The sequence below is a fragment of the Anomaloglossus baeobatrachus genome, chromosome 2, assembly GCF_048569485.1.
Source record: "Anomaloglossus baeobatrachus isolate aAnoBae1 chromosome 2, aAnoBae1.hap1, whole genome shotgun sequence".
Taxonomy (NCBI): domain Eukaryota; kingdom Metazoa; phylum Chordata; class Amphibia; order Anura; family Aromobatidae; genus Anomaloglossus; species Anomaloglossus baeobatrachus.
In genome coordinates this window covers 788,382,103-788,395,196 of record NC_134354.1, presented here as the reverse complement: position 1 = coordinate 788,395,196, position 13,094 = coordinate 788,382,103, and the positions used below count along the sequence as shown (strand labels likewise).

Sequence of the window (13,094 nt, the reverse complement as noted above, 5' to 3'; positions counted from 1 at the left end):
CCCCTACATCTCCTCCTCATCTCTGTCTATCACCCTACCCGTCCTCTCCACAGGTCTGCACCCCCCTACATCTCCTCCCTCATCTCTACCTATCACCCTACCCGTCCTCTCCACAGGTCTGCACCGCCCTACATCTCCTCCCTCATCTCTGTCTATCACCCTACCCGTCCTCTCCACAGGTCTGCACCGCCCTACATCTCCTCCCTCATCTCTGTCACCCTACCCATCTTCTCCACCGTTCTGCACCTCCCGACATCTCCTCCTCTCTATCACCTACCCGTCCTCTCCACAGTTCTGCACTGACCTACATCTCCTCTCTTTTTGCCCTTACATGTTACATGTTTTGCCCTTACAACATTTTCTTCAAAATCTGGTCCTTTTCATCGTCTGGTTACACTGTGCACTCTGTACCCGGTCCTGTACATAGCGGTTGGTGACCGGTTCATGCGGCACTGTGTGAATCCCCTTTTTTATACTGATGGCCAAACCAGACAATACGAGACTTTGTACCTTTTACCTTTTGTCCCCCTCCTCCCCTATTTCCTCATAGATTGTACCTTGGGACCAGGAACCTTTCTCCTCCTAGTTTATGGTGAATTATGTTACTCTGTAATGTCTGATATTATCTGTAATGTCTCTTCTGGATTATAAACCGCTGCGGAATATGTTGGCGCTATAGAAATAAAAATTATCCCCCCATACAAATAACAAGCAGGCATGGCTGACCCTAAGGCCTTGTGCACACGCTGTGTTTGTGATGCATTTTTTGGGTGCAGTTTGTTGCCCAAATCTGCACGTATCTCCTTATCCCAGCAAAGTCTATGAGCTGTACACACGCTGCTTCTTTTTTCCTTGCTGCGCAGCATGTCAATTGTTGTTGCATATTTTTCCTGCTCAGCATGTCAATTATTGGCGTGTTTTTTTCCTGCGTAGCATGTCAATTATTGGCGTGTTTTTTTCCTGCGCAGCATGTCAATTATTGGTGCGTTTTTTTCCTGCGCAGCATGTCAATTATTGGTGCGTTTTTTTCCTGCGCAGCATGTCAATTATTGGTGCATTTTTTCACGGCGCAGCATGTCAATTATTGGTGCGATTTTTTCCTGCGCAGCATGTCAATTATTGGTGTGTTTTATTGGTGTGTTTTTTTTCCTGCGCAGCATGTCAATTATTGGTGTGTTTTATTGGTGCGTTTTTTTTACTGTGCAGCATGTCAATTATTGGTGTGTTTTATTGGTGTGTTTTTTTCCTGTGCAGCATGTCAATTATTCGTGTGTTTTTTTCCTGTGTTTTGCCTTCCAGCCATTGGTTTCACAAAAACAATTTATAGCACAAAAATGACCCAAAAAAACCCAAAAAACATGTTTTTTGGTGCTTTTCTCTGCCAAAAGATGCGTTATTTGGTGCAGATTTCTGCACCTAATCTGCAGCGTGCGCACAGAGCCTAATAGATATTAATAGGAATGGCGGACGTCTTTCTCACTTGTAGGGAAGGTTTTAGGACGGATTGACAAGAGGATACAACACATTCAGGATTGTCAGATAAACGCTGCAAAGACTAAAGGGGGCTTTACACGCTGCGACATCGCTAATGCGGAGTCGTTGGGGTCACGGAATTTGTGACGCACATCCGGCCGCATTAGCGATGCCGTTGCGTGTGACACCGATAAGCGATTTTGCATCGTTGCAAAAAAACGTGCAAAATCGCTAATCAGCGACATGGGGGTCCATTCTTAAAAATCGTTACTGCAGCAGTAACGAAGTTGTTCCTCATTCCTGCGGCAGCACACATCGCTCCGTGTGACACCGCAGGAACGAGGAAGCTCCCCTTACCTGCCTCCCGGCCGCTATGCGGAAGGAAGGAGGTGGGCGGGATGTTACGTCCCGCTCATCTCCGCCCCTCCGCTGCTATTGGGCGGCGGTTCAGTGACGCTTCAGTGACGTCGCTGTGACCCCGCACGGACTGCCCCCTTAGAAAGGAGGCGGTTCGCCGGTCACAGCGACGTCGCCGGACAGGTAAGTATGTGTGACGGCTCTGGGCGATGTTGTGCGGCACGGGCAGCGATATGCCCGTGTCGCGCAACAGATGGGGGCGGGTACCCACACTAGCGATATCGGGACCGATATCGCAGTGTGTAAAGCCCGCTTAAGGGGCACTTTGCATGCTGCGACATCGCAGGCCGATGCTGCGATGCCGAGCACGATAGTCCTCGCCCCCGTCGCAGGTACGATATCTTGTGATAGCTGCCGTAGCGAACATTATCGCTACGGCAGCTTCACATGGACTCACCTGTCCTGCGACCGTCGCTCTGGCCGGCGACCCGCCTCCTTGTTAAGGGGGCGGGTCGTGCGGCGTCACTGCGACGTCACACGGCAGGCGGCCAATAGGAGCGGAGGGGCGGAGATGAGTGCGATGTAAACATCCCGCCCCCCTCCTTCCTTCCGCATATCCTACGGAAGCCGCGGTGACGCCGGTAGGAGATGTTCCTCGCTCCTGCGGCTTCACACACAGCGATGTGTGCTGCCGCAGGAGCGAGGAACAACATCGGACCGTCGCGTCAGCGTAATTATGGATTACGCCGACGCTGCACCGATGATACGATTACGACGCTTTTGCACTCGTTAATCGTATTATCTAGGCTTTACACACTGCGATGTCGCATGCGATGCCGGATGTGCGTCACTTTCAATTTAACCCCACCGACATCTCGTAGTGTGCAAAGCCCACCCAACAGGAATAGTGAGGAAAGGAGAAAAAGCAGAGGAACGTACAGATACCCGACCACCTACCGGATTATAGAAGGGGCGGCCGGAGGCACAGAAACCGGTAAAAGGGGACGGAGCATTATCATTACCTCCGAGATATGAAGACAAGAAAGTCCTGAGAATTCCAAGAAGAGAACACAAGTGTTTATAAACAATGTATCACACAAAGCAGAGAAGCTTCATACTCACCACGAGAGGTAAGAAACCAGCGACCAAAGGGCAGAAGTCATAAAAGCAACTATAGAAGAAAACACAGACATGGAGAGAGGAGTAATATCACTGGAGGTGGGAAAGGTGACACATCGCTCCTGGTGTCTATAATACTGCCCCTATATACAGGAATATAAGTACTATAATACTGCCCCTATGTACAAGAATATAACTACTATAATACTGCCCCTATGTACAAGAATATGTCTACTATAATACTGCCCCTATGTACAAGAATATAACTACTATAATACTGCCCCCTATGTACAAGAATATAATTACTATAATACTGCCCCCTATATACAAGAATATAACTACTATAATACTGCCCCTATGTACAAGAATATAACTACTATAATACTGCCCCCTATGTACAAGAATATAACTACTATAATACTGCTCCCTATGTACAAGAATATAACTACTATAATACTGCCCCCTATATACAGGAATATAACTACTATAATACTGCCCCCTATGTACAAGAATATAACTACTATAATACTGCCCCTATGTACAAGAATATAACTACTATAATACTGCCCCCTATGTACAAGAATATAACTACTATAATACTGCCCCTATATACAAGAATATAACTACTATAATACTGCCCCTATGTACAAGAATATAACTACTATAATACTGCCCCCTATGTACAAGAATATGTCTACTATAATACTGCCCCTATGTACAAGAATATAACTACTATAATACTGCCCCTATGTACAAGAATATGTCTACTATAATACTGCCCCTATGTACAAGAATATAACTACTATAATACTGCCCCTATATACAAGACTATAACTACTATAATACTGCCCCTATGTACAAGAATATAACTACTATAATACTGCCCCCTATGTACAAGAATATAATTACTATAATACTGCCCCCTATATACAAGAATATAACTACTATAATACTGCCCCTATGTACAAGAATATAACTACTATAATACTGCCCCCTATGTACAAGAATATAACTACTATAATACTGCTCCCTATGTACAAGAATATAACTACTATAATACTGCCCCCTATATACAGGAATATAACTACTATAATACTGCCCCCTATGTACAAGAATATAACTACTATAATACTGCCCCTATGTACAAGAATATAACTACTATAATACTGCCCCCTATGTACAAGAATATAACTACTATAATACTGCCCCTATATACAAGAATATAACTACTATAATACTGCCCCTATGTACAAGAATATAACTACTATAATACTGCCCCCTATGTACAAGAATATAACTACTATAATACTGCTCCCTATGTACAAGAATATAACTACTATAATACTGCCCCCTATATACAGGAATATAACTACTATAATACTGCCCCCTATGTACAAGAATATAACTACTATAATACTGTTCCTATGTACAAGAATATAACTACTATAATACTGCCCCTATATACAAGAATATAACTACTATAATACTGCCCCTATATACAAGAATATAACTACTATAATACTGCCCCTATATACAGGAATATAACTACTATAATACTGCCCCTATGTACAAGAATATAACTACTATAATACTGCCCCCTATGTACAAGAATATAACTACTATAATACTGCTCCTATGTACAAGAATATAACTACTATAATACTGCCCCTATGTACAAGAATATAACTACTATAATACTGCTCCTATATACAAGAATATAACTACTATAATACTGCCCCCTATGTACAAGAATATAACTACTATAATACTGCCCTCTATGTACAAGAATATAACTACTATAATACTGCCCCTAGTACAAGAATATAACTACTATAATACTGCTCCTATGTACAAGAATATAACTACTATAATACTGCTCCCTATGTACAAGAATATAACTACTAAAATACTGCCCCCTATATACAAGAATATAACTACTATAATACTGCCCCTATGTACAAGAATATAACTGCTATAATACTGCCCCCTATGTACAAGAATATAACTACTATAATACTGCTCCTATGTACAAGAATATAACTACTATAATACTGCCCCTATATACAAGAATATAACTACTATAATACTGCCCCTATGTACAAGAATATAACTACTATAATACTGCTCCTATGTACAAGAATATACCTACTATAATACTGCCCCTATATACAAGAATATAACTACTATAATACTGCCCCTATGTACAAGAATATAACTACTATAATACTGCCCCTATGTACAAGAATATAACTACTATAATACTGCCCCTATGTACAAGAATATAACTACTATAATACTGCCCCTATGTACAAGAATATAACTACTATAATACTGCTCCTATGTACAAGAATATAACTACTATAATACTGCTCCTATATACAAGAATATAACTACTATAATACTGCCCCTATGTACAAGAATATAACTACTATAATACTGCTCCTATATACAAGAATATAACTACTATAATGCTGCCCCTATATACAAGAATATAACTACTATAATACTGCCCCTATGTACAAGAATATAACTACTATAATACTGCTCCTATATACAAGAATATAACTACTATAATACTGCCCCTATGTACAGGAATATAACTACTATAATACTGCCCCTATGTACAAGAATATAACTACTATAATACTGCTCCTATGTACAAGAATATAACTACTATAATACTGCTCCTATATACAAGAATATAACTACTATAATACTGCCCCTATATACAAGAATATAACTACTATAATACTGCTCCTATATACAAGAATATAACTACTATAATACTGCCCCTATGTACAAGAATATAACTACTATAATACTGCTCCTATGTACAAGAATATAACTACTATAATACTGCCCACTATGTACAAGAATATAACTACTATAATACTGCTCCTATATACAAGAATATAACTACTATAATACTGCCCCTATGTACAGGAATATAACTACTATAATACTGCCCATATGTACAAGAATATAACTACTATAATACTGCCCCTATGTACAAGAATATAACTACTATAATACTGCTCCTATATACAAGAATATAACTACTATAATACTGCCCCTATGTACAAGAATATAACTGCTATAATACTGCCCCCTATGTATAATAATATAACTACTATAATACTGCCCCTATGTACTAGAATATAACTGCTATAATACTGCCCCTATGTACAAGAATATAACTACTATAATACTGCCCCTATGTACAAGAATATAACTGCTATAATACTGCCCCTATGTACTAGAATATAACTGCTATAATACTGCCCCCTATGTACAATAATATAACTACTATAATACTGCCCCTATGTACTAGAATATAACTGCTATAATACTGCCCCCTATGTACAAGAATGTAATTAATCACTGCACATTAGGACATGCTGTTAGTACTGTGCTGTAGTTTATGACTAGAGATGAGCGAACCGGTCCCGGTTCGGCTCGAGGCGGTTCGCCGAACGGGGGGTCTGGCTCGAGTTCGGCTCGTCGAACGTTCGACGAACCGAACTCGAGCCCATAGGAAACAATGGCAGGCAATCACAAACACAGTAAAACACCTAGAAAACACCCTGAAAGGTGTCCAAAAGGTGACAAACAACTCACAACATAACACAAACACATGGGAAAGTGACAAGGACATATACTCATGTGAAAACAAAACAGCTGGACAAGGAAAAAGAGGGAGACACACAGATATATGAGTATATGCAAAGAAACATCGATTCCATTATTGTGCAACTTGAGCCCTGCTCATTTTAGGCTTCCAATCTGGATAAATTGCCTGAGCTCGCCACGTACGCCTTGAGGATCTTGTCGTGTCCTGCAGCCAGCGTTCTCTCGGAACCTGTCTTCAGTGCTGCTGGGGGTCTGCTGGCAGATAAGCACACGTGTCTGTCCACTGACAATGTGGACCTGGCTCTCAGAGGACTTTTCTTCCCCTGGGTCAGCCAGGGGAGGCGAAAGGCACGCGTATTTTTGAGAGTGCTTCATGCAAAGCATCTTTTTCTTTGTCAAAAGGGGGGCTCAACCGATGCCAGTCAAGTGGGGTGTGTGTGGCCCAGTTAGTGGCAACGAGGGAGACTGTGGTTGGAGTCCCCTCGCTGTGTCTCTAAAAGAACCAAGATGAACAAGTCATGGCTCTCAGAGGACTTTTCTTCCCCTGGGTCAGCCAGGGGACGGGAAAGGCACGCGTATTTTTGAGAGTGCTTCATGCAAAGCATCTTTTTCTTTTTCAAAAGGGGGCTCAACCGATGCCAGTCAAGTGGGGTGTGTGTGGCCCAGTTAGTGGCAACGAGGGAGACTGTGGTTGGAGTCCCCTCGCTGTGTCTCTAAAAGAACCAAGATGAACAAGTCATGGCTCTCAGAGGACTTTTCTTCCCCTGGGTCAGCCAGGGGACGGGAAAGGCACGCGTATTTTTGAGAGTGCTTCATGCAAAGCATCTTTTTCTTTTTCAAAAGGGGGCTCAACCGATGCCAGTCAAGTGGGGTGTGTGTGGCCCAGTTAGTGGCAACGAGGGAGACTGTGGTTGGAGTCCCCTCGCTGTGTCTCTAAAAGAACCAAGATGAACAAGTCATGGCTCTCAGAGGACTTTTCTTCCCCTGGGTCAGCCAGGGGACGGGAAAGGCACGCGTATTTTTGAGAGTGCTTCATGCAAAGCATCTTTTTCTTTGTCAAAAGGGGGGGTCAACCGATGCCAGTCAAGTGGGGTGTGTGTGGCCCAGTTAGTGGCAACGAGGGAGACTGTGGTTGGAGTCCCCTCGCTGTGTCTCTAAAAGAACCAAGATGAACAAGTCATGGCTCTCAGAGGACTTTTCTTCCCCTGGGTCAGCCAGGGGACGGGAAAGGCACGCGTATTTTTGAGAGTGCTTCATGCAAAGCATCTTTTTCTTTGTCAAAAGGGGGGGTCAACCGATGCCAGTCAAGTGGGGTGTGTGTGGCCCAGTTAGTGTCAACGAGGGAGACTGTGGTTGGAGTCCCCTCGCTGTGTCTCTAAAAGAACCAAGATGAACAAGTCATGGCTCTCAGAGGACTTTTCTTCCCCTGGGTCAGCCAGGGGACGGGAAAGGCACGCGTATTTTTGAGAGTGCTTCATGCAAAGCATCTTTTTCTTTTTCAAAAGGGGGCTCAACCGATGCCAGTCAAGTGGGGTGTGTGTGGCCCAGTTAGTGGCAACGAGGGAGACTGTGGTTGGAGTCCCCTCGCTGTGTCTCTAAAAGAACCAAGATGAACAAGTCATGGCTCTCAGAGGACTTTTCTTCCCCTGGGTCAGCCAGGGGACGGGAAAGGCACGCGTATTTTTGAGAGTGCTTCATGCAAAGCATCTTTTTCTTTTTCAAAAGGGGGCTCAACCGATGCCAGTCAAGTGGGGTGTGTGTGGCCCAGTTAGTGGCAACGAGGGAGACTGTGGTTGGAGTCCCCTCGCTGTGTCTCTAAAAGAACCAAGATGAACAAGTCATGGCTCTCAGAGGACTTTTCTTCCCCTGGGTCAGCCAGGGGACGGGAAAGGCACGCGTATTTTTGAGAGTGCTTCATGCAAAGCATCTTTTTCTTTGTCAAAAGGGGGGGTCAACCGATGCCAGTCAAGTGGGGTGTGTGTGGCCCAGTTAGTGGCAACGAGGGAGACTGTGGTTGGAGTCCCCTCGCTGTGTCTCTAAAAGAACCAAGATGAACAAGTCATGGCTCTCAGAGGACTTTTCTTCCCCTGGGTCAGCCAGGGGACGGGAAAGGCACGCGTATTTTTGAGAGTGCTTCATGCAAAGCATCTTTTTCTTTTTCAAAAGGGGGCTCAACCGATGCCAGTCAAGTGGGGTGTGTGTGGCCCAGTTAGTGGCAACGAGGGAGACTGTGGTTGGAGTCCCCTCGCTGTGTCTCTAAAAGAACCAAGATGAACAAGTCATGGCTCTCAGAGGACTTTTCTTCCCCTGGGTCAGCCAGGGGACGGGAAAGGCACGCGTATTTTTGAGAGTGCTTCATGCAAAGCATCTTTTTCTTTTTCAAAAGGGGGCTCAACCGATGCCAGTCAAGTGGGGTGTGTGTGGCCCAGTTAGTGGCAACGAGGGAGACTGTGGTTGGAGTCCCCTCGCTGTGTTTTACATGCTTTTAGAAGGGCATGAAATGGCTTGGAGGTTGACTTTCATCATATGCAAACTGTTGGCTACCAAAATGCTGCCTTTCCAACAACTGGGGTTATAGGCAATGAGGAACATACTGATGAAGATGAGACGCAGATACCCGATTGGGATGACAACTTAAATATTCGGTCAGGGCAAGAAGAAACTCGGTCTGAGGGGTAGGGGAGTGCAAACACAACAATTGATGATTAAGTTCTAGATCACACCTACTGTCAACCCACAGTCAGACACTCGAGGAGGTCAACAGAGGCGGTGGAGGAGGATGCAACCGACGTCGAAGTAACCTGGCGCCTTCCTGGACACAGTCGGAGCACTGGTAGCACGTCTACAACTGCATCCTCAGCCACCACTCTGCCTCTGAGCATTATTCGGGGTGGATCAACAGGTCGCATGGCCTCTAAGCCTTGCCTAGCCAGGTCCTTTTTTGACATAGAAAAAGATCGCCCAAATTATGTGATCTGTAAAATTTGTCATGGTTCTCTTAGTAGAGGTCAAAACCTCAGCAGTTTGACAACTTCTTCCATGAATCGTCACATGAATAAATATCATATGGCCCGATGGGAAGCTCACCGTGCTGCAATGCGGCCTAGCGGAGCGAACCATCCACCGCCTGCCCCTTCCAGTGCATCCGCGCGCTCGTCATCTTCTAGGACTGTGGGGACAGCTGTCACACCTGTTTTTCCACCCACAACTTCCACCACTGTAACCGCAACAGGCAGTTTGCTTGGTAGGTCGTCAGTTGGTTTGGAAGGGGAAACAAGTGAGTGTGTACAGCTCTCTCAGACATCGATAGCACCAACTTTGGATGAAGGCAACATCATGTCTCCGCCTGCACTTTCCTCACAAAGCTGCATTTTTCCAGGGACACCCGACTCAACACCGTCTACACACAGCAGCCAGATCTCTGTCCCTCAGATGTGGTCAAATAAAAGGCCACTTCCTGCGACCCATGACAAAGCGAAGAGGTTGACTCTATCCCTCTGTAAGCTGTTGACTACAGAAATGCTGCCTTTCCGCCTAGTGGACACACAGGATTTTAGAGACCTTATGTCTGTCGCTGTGCCCCAGTACCAGATGCCTAGTCGCCACTACTTCTCTAAGAAAGGTGTGCCCGCGCTACACCAGCATGTCGCACACAACATCACCGCTTCCTTGAGAAACTCTGTGTGTGAACGGGTGCATTTCACCACCGATACTTGGACCAGTAAGCATGGACAGGGACGTTACATGTCGCTGACTGGCCACTGGGTAACTATGGTGATAGATGGTGAAGGGTCTGCTGCACAAGTCTTGCCGTCCCCACGACTTGTGTGTCAATCCTCTGTCTGTCCAAGTTCCGCCACTGCTTCTGCATCCTCCACCTCATCTGGGTCCTCCACCTCCGCCCCAAGCCTGCCTGGTCAGGCCACCAGCGTTCTCACTGCGCAGAAGGAATCACGCACCCCTCATTACTATGCTGGTAGCAGAGCGCAACGGCATCAGGCGGTCTTTAGCTTGACATGTCTTTGAAATAGGAGTCACACAGCGACTGAGTTGTGGGCAGCTCTGGAGACTGATTTTGATAAATGGTTGTCTCCACTCAACCTGCAGCCTGGTAAGGCCGTGTGCGACAATGCTGCAAACCTGGGTGCGGCCCTTCGCCTGGGCAAGGTGACACACGTGCCTTGTATGGCTCACGTGTTTAACCTTGTTGTCCAGCAATTTTTAACACACTATCCCGGCCTAGATGGCCTTCTGACCAGGGCACGGAAACTGTCTGCAGTGCTCACTTCCGCCATTCAACCGCCGCACCTGAGCGACTTGCATCGCTCCAGAAGTCTTTCGGCCTGCCGGTTCATCGCCTGAAATGCGATGTGGCGACACGCTGGAATTCAACTCTCCACATGTTACAGCGACTGTGGCAGCACCGGCGAGCCCTGGTGCAATACGTCATGATGTATAGCCTGGGCCAACGAGATGCAGAAGTGGGGCAGATCACCCTGATGGAGTGATCTCAGATCAAGGACCTATGCACCCTTCTGCACAGTTTCGACATGGCGACGAATATGTTTAGCGCTGACAATGCCATTATCAGCATGACGATTCCAGTCATTTACATGCTGGAGCACACGCTAAACACTATTCGTAGTCAGGGGGTGGGACAACAGGAAGGGGAGGAACTACAGGAGGATTCATATGCGCAAGACACAACAACATCACCAAGGTCCAGACGTTCATCATCACCAACGCGGCAGGCATGGGACCATGGGGGACAGGGATCAACAAGGGCGCATGGTAGCAGGTGAGATGTTGAGGAAGGTGCAGGAGGACATGAAGATATGGAGGACGAACTGTCCATGGACATGGAAGACTCAGCAGATGAGGGGGACCTTGGTCAAATTTCAGTTGAAAGAGGTTGGGGGGAGATGACAGAGGAAGAAAGAACGGTTAGCACCTCTATGCCACAAACACAGCGTGGACTTGGTGCGCATGGCTGCGCAAGACACATGAGTGCCTTCTTGTTGCACTACCTCCAACATGACCCTCGTATTGTCAAAATTAGAAGTGATGATGACTACTGGCTTGCCACACTATTAGATCCCCGGGACAAGTCCAAATTTTGTGACATAATTCCACCCATAGAAAGGGACGCACGTATGCAGGAGTATCAGCAGAAGCTGTTACTCGATCTTAGCTCGGCTTTTCCACCAAACAACCGTGCAGGTGAAGGGAGTGATTCTCCCAGTTGTAACTTGACAAACATGGGACGGCCTCGTCATCTTCAACAGTCTACCCGTACCAGTAGGACCGTATCTGGTGCTGGTAACAGCAATTTTATGGAATCTTTTCATAATTTTTTTAGACCCTCCTTTGCAAGGCCACCAGAGACAACAAGTCTGACACATAGTCAACGGCTGGAGAGGATGATACAGGAGTATCTACAAATGAACATTGATGCCATGACTGTGCAAATGGAGCCTTGCTCATTTTGGGCTTCAAATCTAGAAAAATGTCAAGAGCTCTTGTGGCGCCCTAGGACCTGGTCGCCACAACAGCATTGCCCTCCCAAAGGGTTAATGCTGAGCCTGGAGGTAATTGGGAGATCCATTGGCCAGCAGGTTTAACACCCAACACAGTTCTCCCTCCGGCCAGCAGGGGGAGCTCTGAACCTGGAATTCCAGGGAGCCTTCCTCTACCTGACCAGAGGGAGGAAGTGGAGTCAGTCTGAAGGGAGTAGTGGAAGTGAACAGACGCAGAGTGAGCTGTCCTGTGAATCTGGGGCCTAGAGCTGGAGCAGCTTGGCCCAGAGAAGCAGGAATAGCTGAGAGGCAGCAGAGAGACTCAGACATCGGAGTCTGTGGTTGCCAGGGTATAAAATCCGCCCCTGGTAGCCGAGTCCGAAGGGCAGGAGAGCTGCAAGCCCCTGGCCCAGAAACATCCAAGGTACAGCTGCAGCATCAGGGCCCGGTGTGGACTCCAGCGGAGAAGCACCAGAGAGAGGGTCTGCGCAGCCACCTACAGAAAGAAGGGACGTGCCATCGGTCCCAGCAGCAAAGAGGGCCATTGCTGGATTCAGAGAAGCAGGGTCCTATCATCACAAAGCAAAGTACAGGAGTAGGCCTCATACTCAGCTGGCCAGAAAGATCATCCCAAGTACTTCCAGGCCGACCGGATCCCCATCACCACCTGTAACGGTCTCCCAGGACTGGACTGTTCCCAGAGTAAAAGAGGAGAAGGTAAAGAGACTGTTGTTTGTGCCTGGTTCTTTCCTCGCCTGTCGGCCCTGCACCGTGTTAGCCACACAACACCATAGACTTTCACGGGCACCAACTGTATCCCGGGGCATCGCTCCACCTGTGGGGAGCAGTAACATCATAGCTGCCATAACATCACCCCGGAGTTCTCCCATAGCAGCGGCGGCTTAATAGCCGCATACCACAGGTGGCGTCACGAACATTAACTTCAACTCATCAGCCACATATTCAACTGACACCCACCAGGGCCACGGAGCCGGGCCC

General features: G+C 46.3%; 1 protein-coding gene across 4 annotated transcripts in view; it reads right to left on the bottom strand.

The window, feature by feature from the left end:
* Positions 1–13,094, bottom strand: part of SLCO2B1 (solute carrier organic anion transporter family member 2B1) — a 185,305-nt gene that overhangs the window by 130,516 nt on the left and 41,695 nt on the right. The window contains exon 1 of one of the 4 annotated variants that reach the window (XM_075337647.1): positions 2,788–2,870. The exons of the other annotated variants lie outside the window; for them this stretch is intronic. The gene's annotated coding sequence lies outside the window, so the exon portion shown is untranslated. Of the gene's footprint in view, positions 1–2,787; positions 2,871–13,094 lie in introns of those variants that run through there. 4 annotated transcript variants of the gene reach the window in all.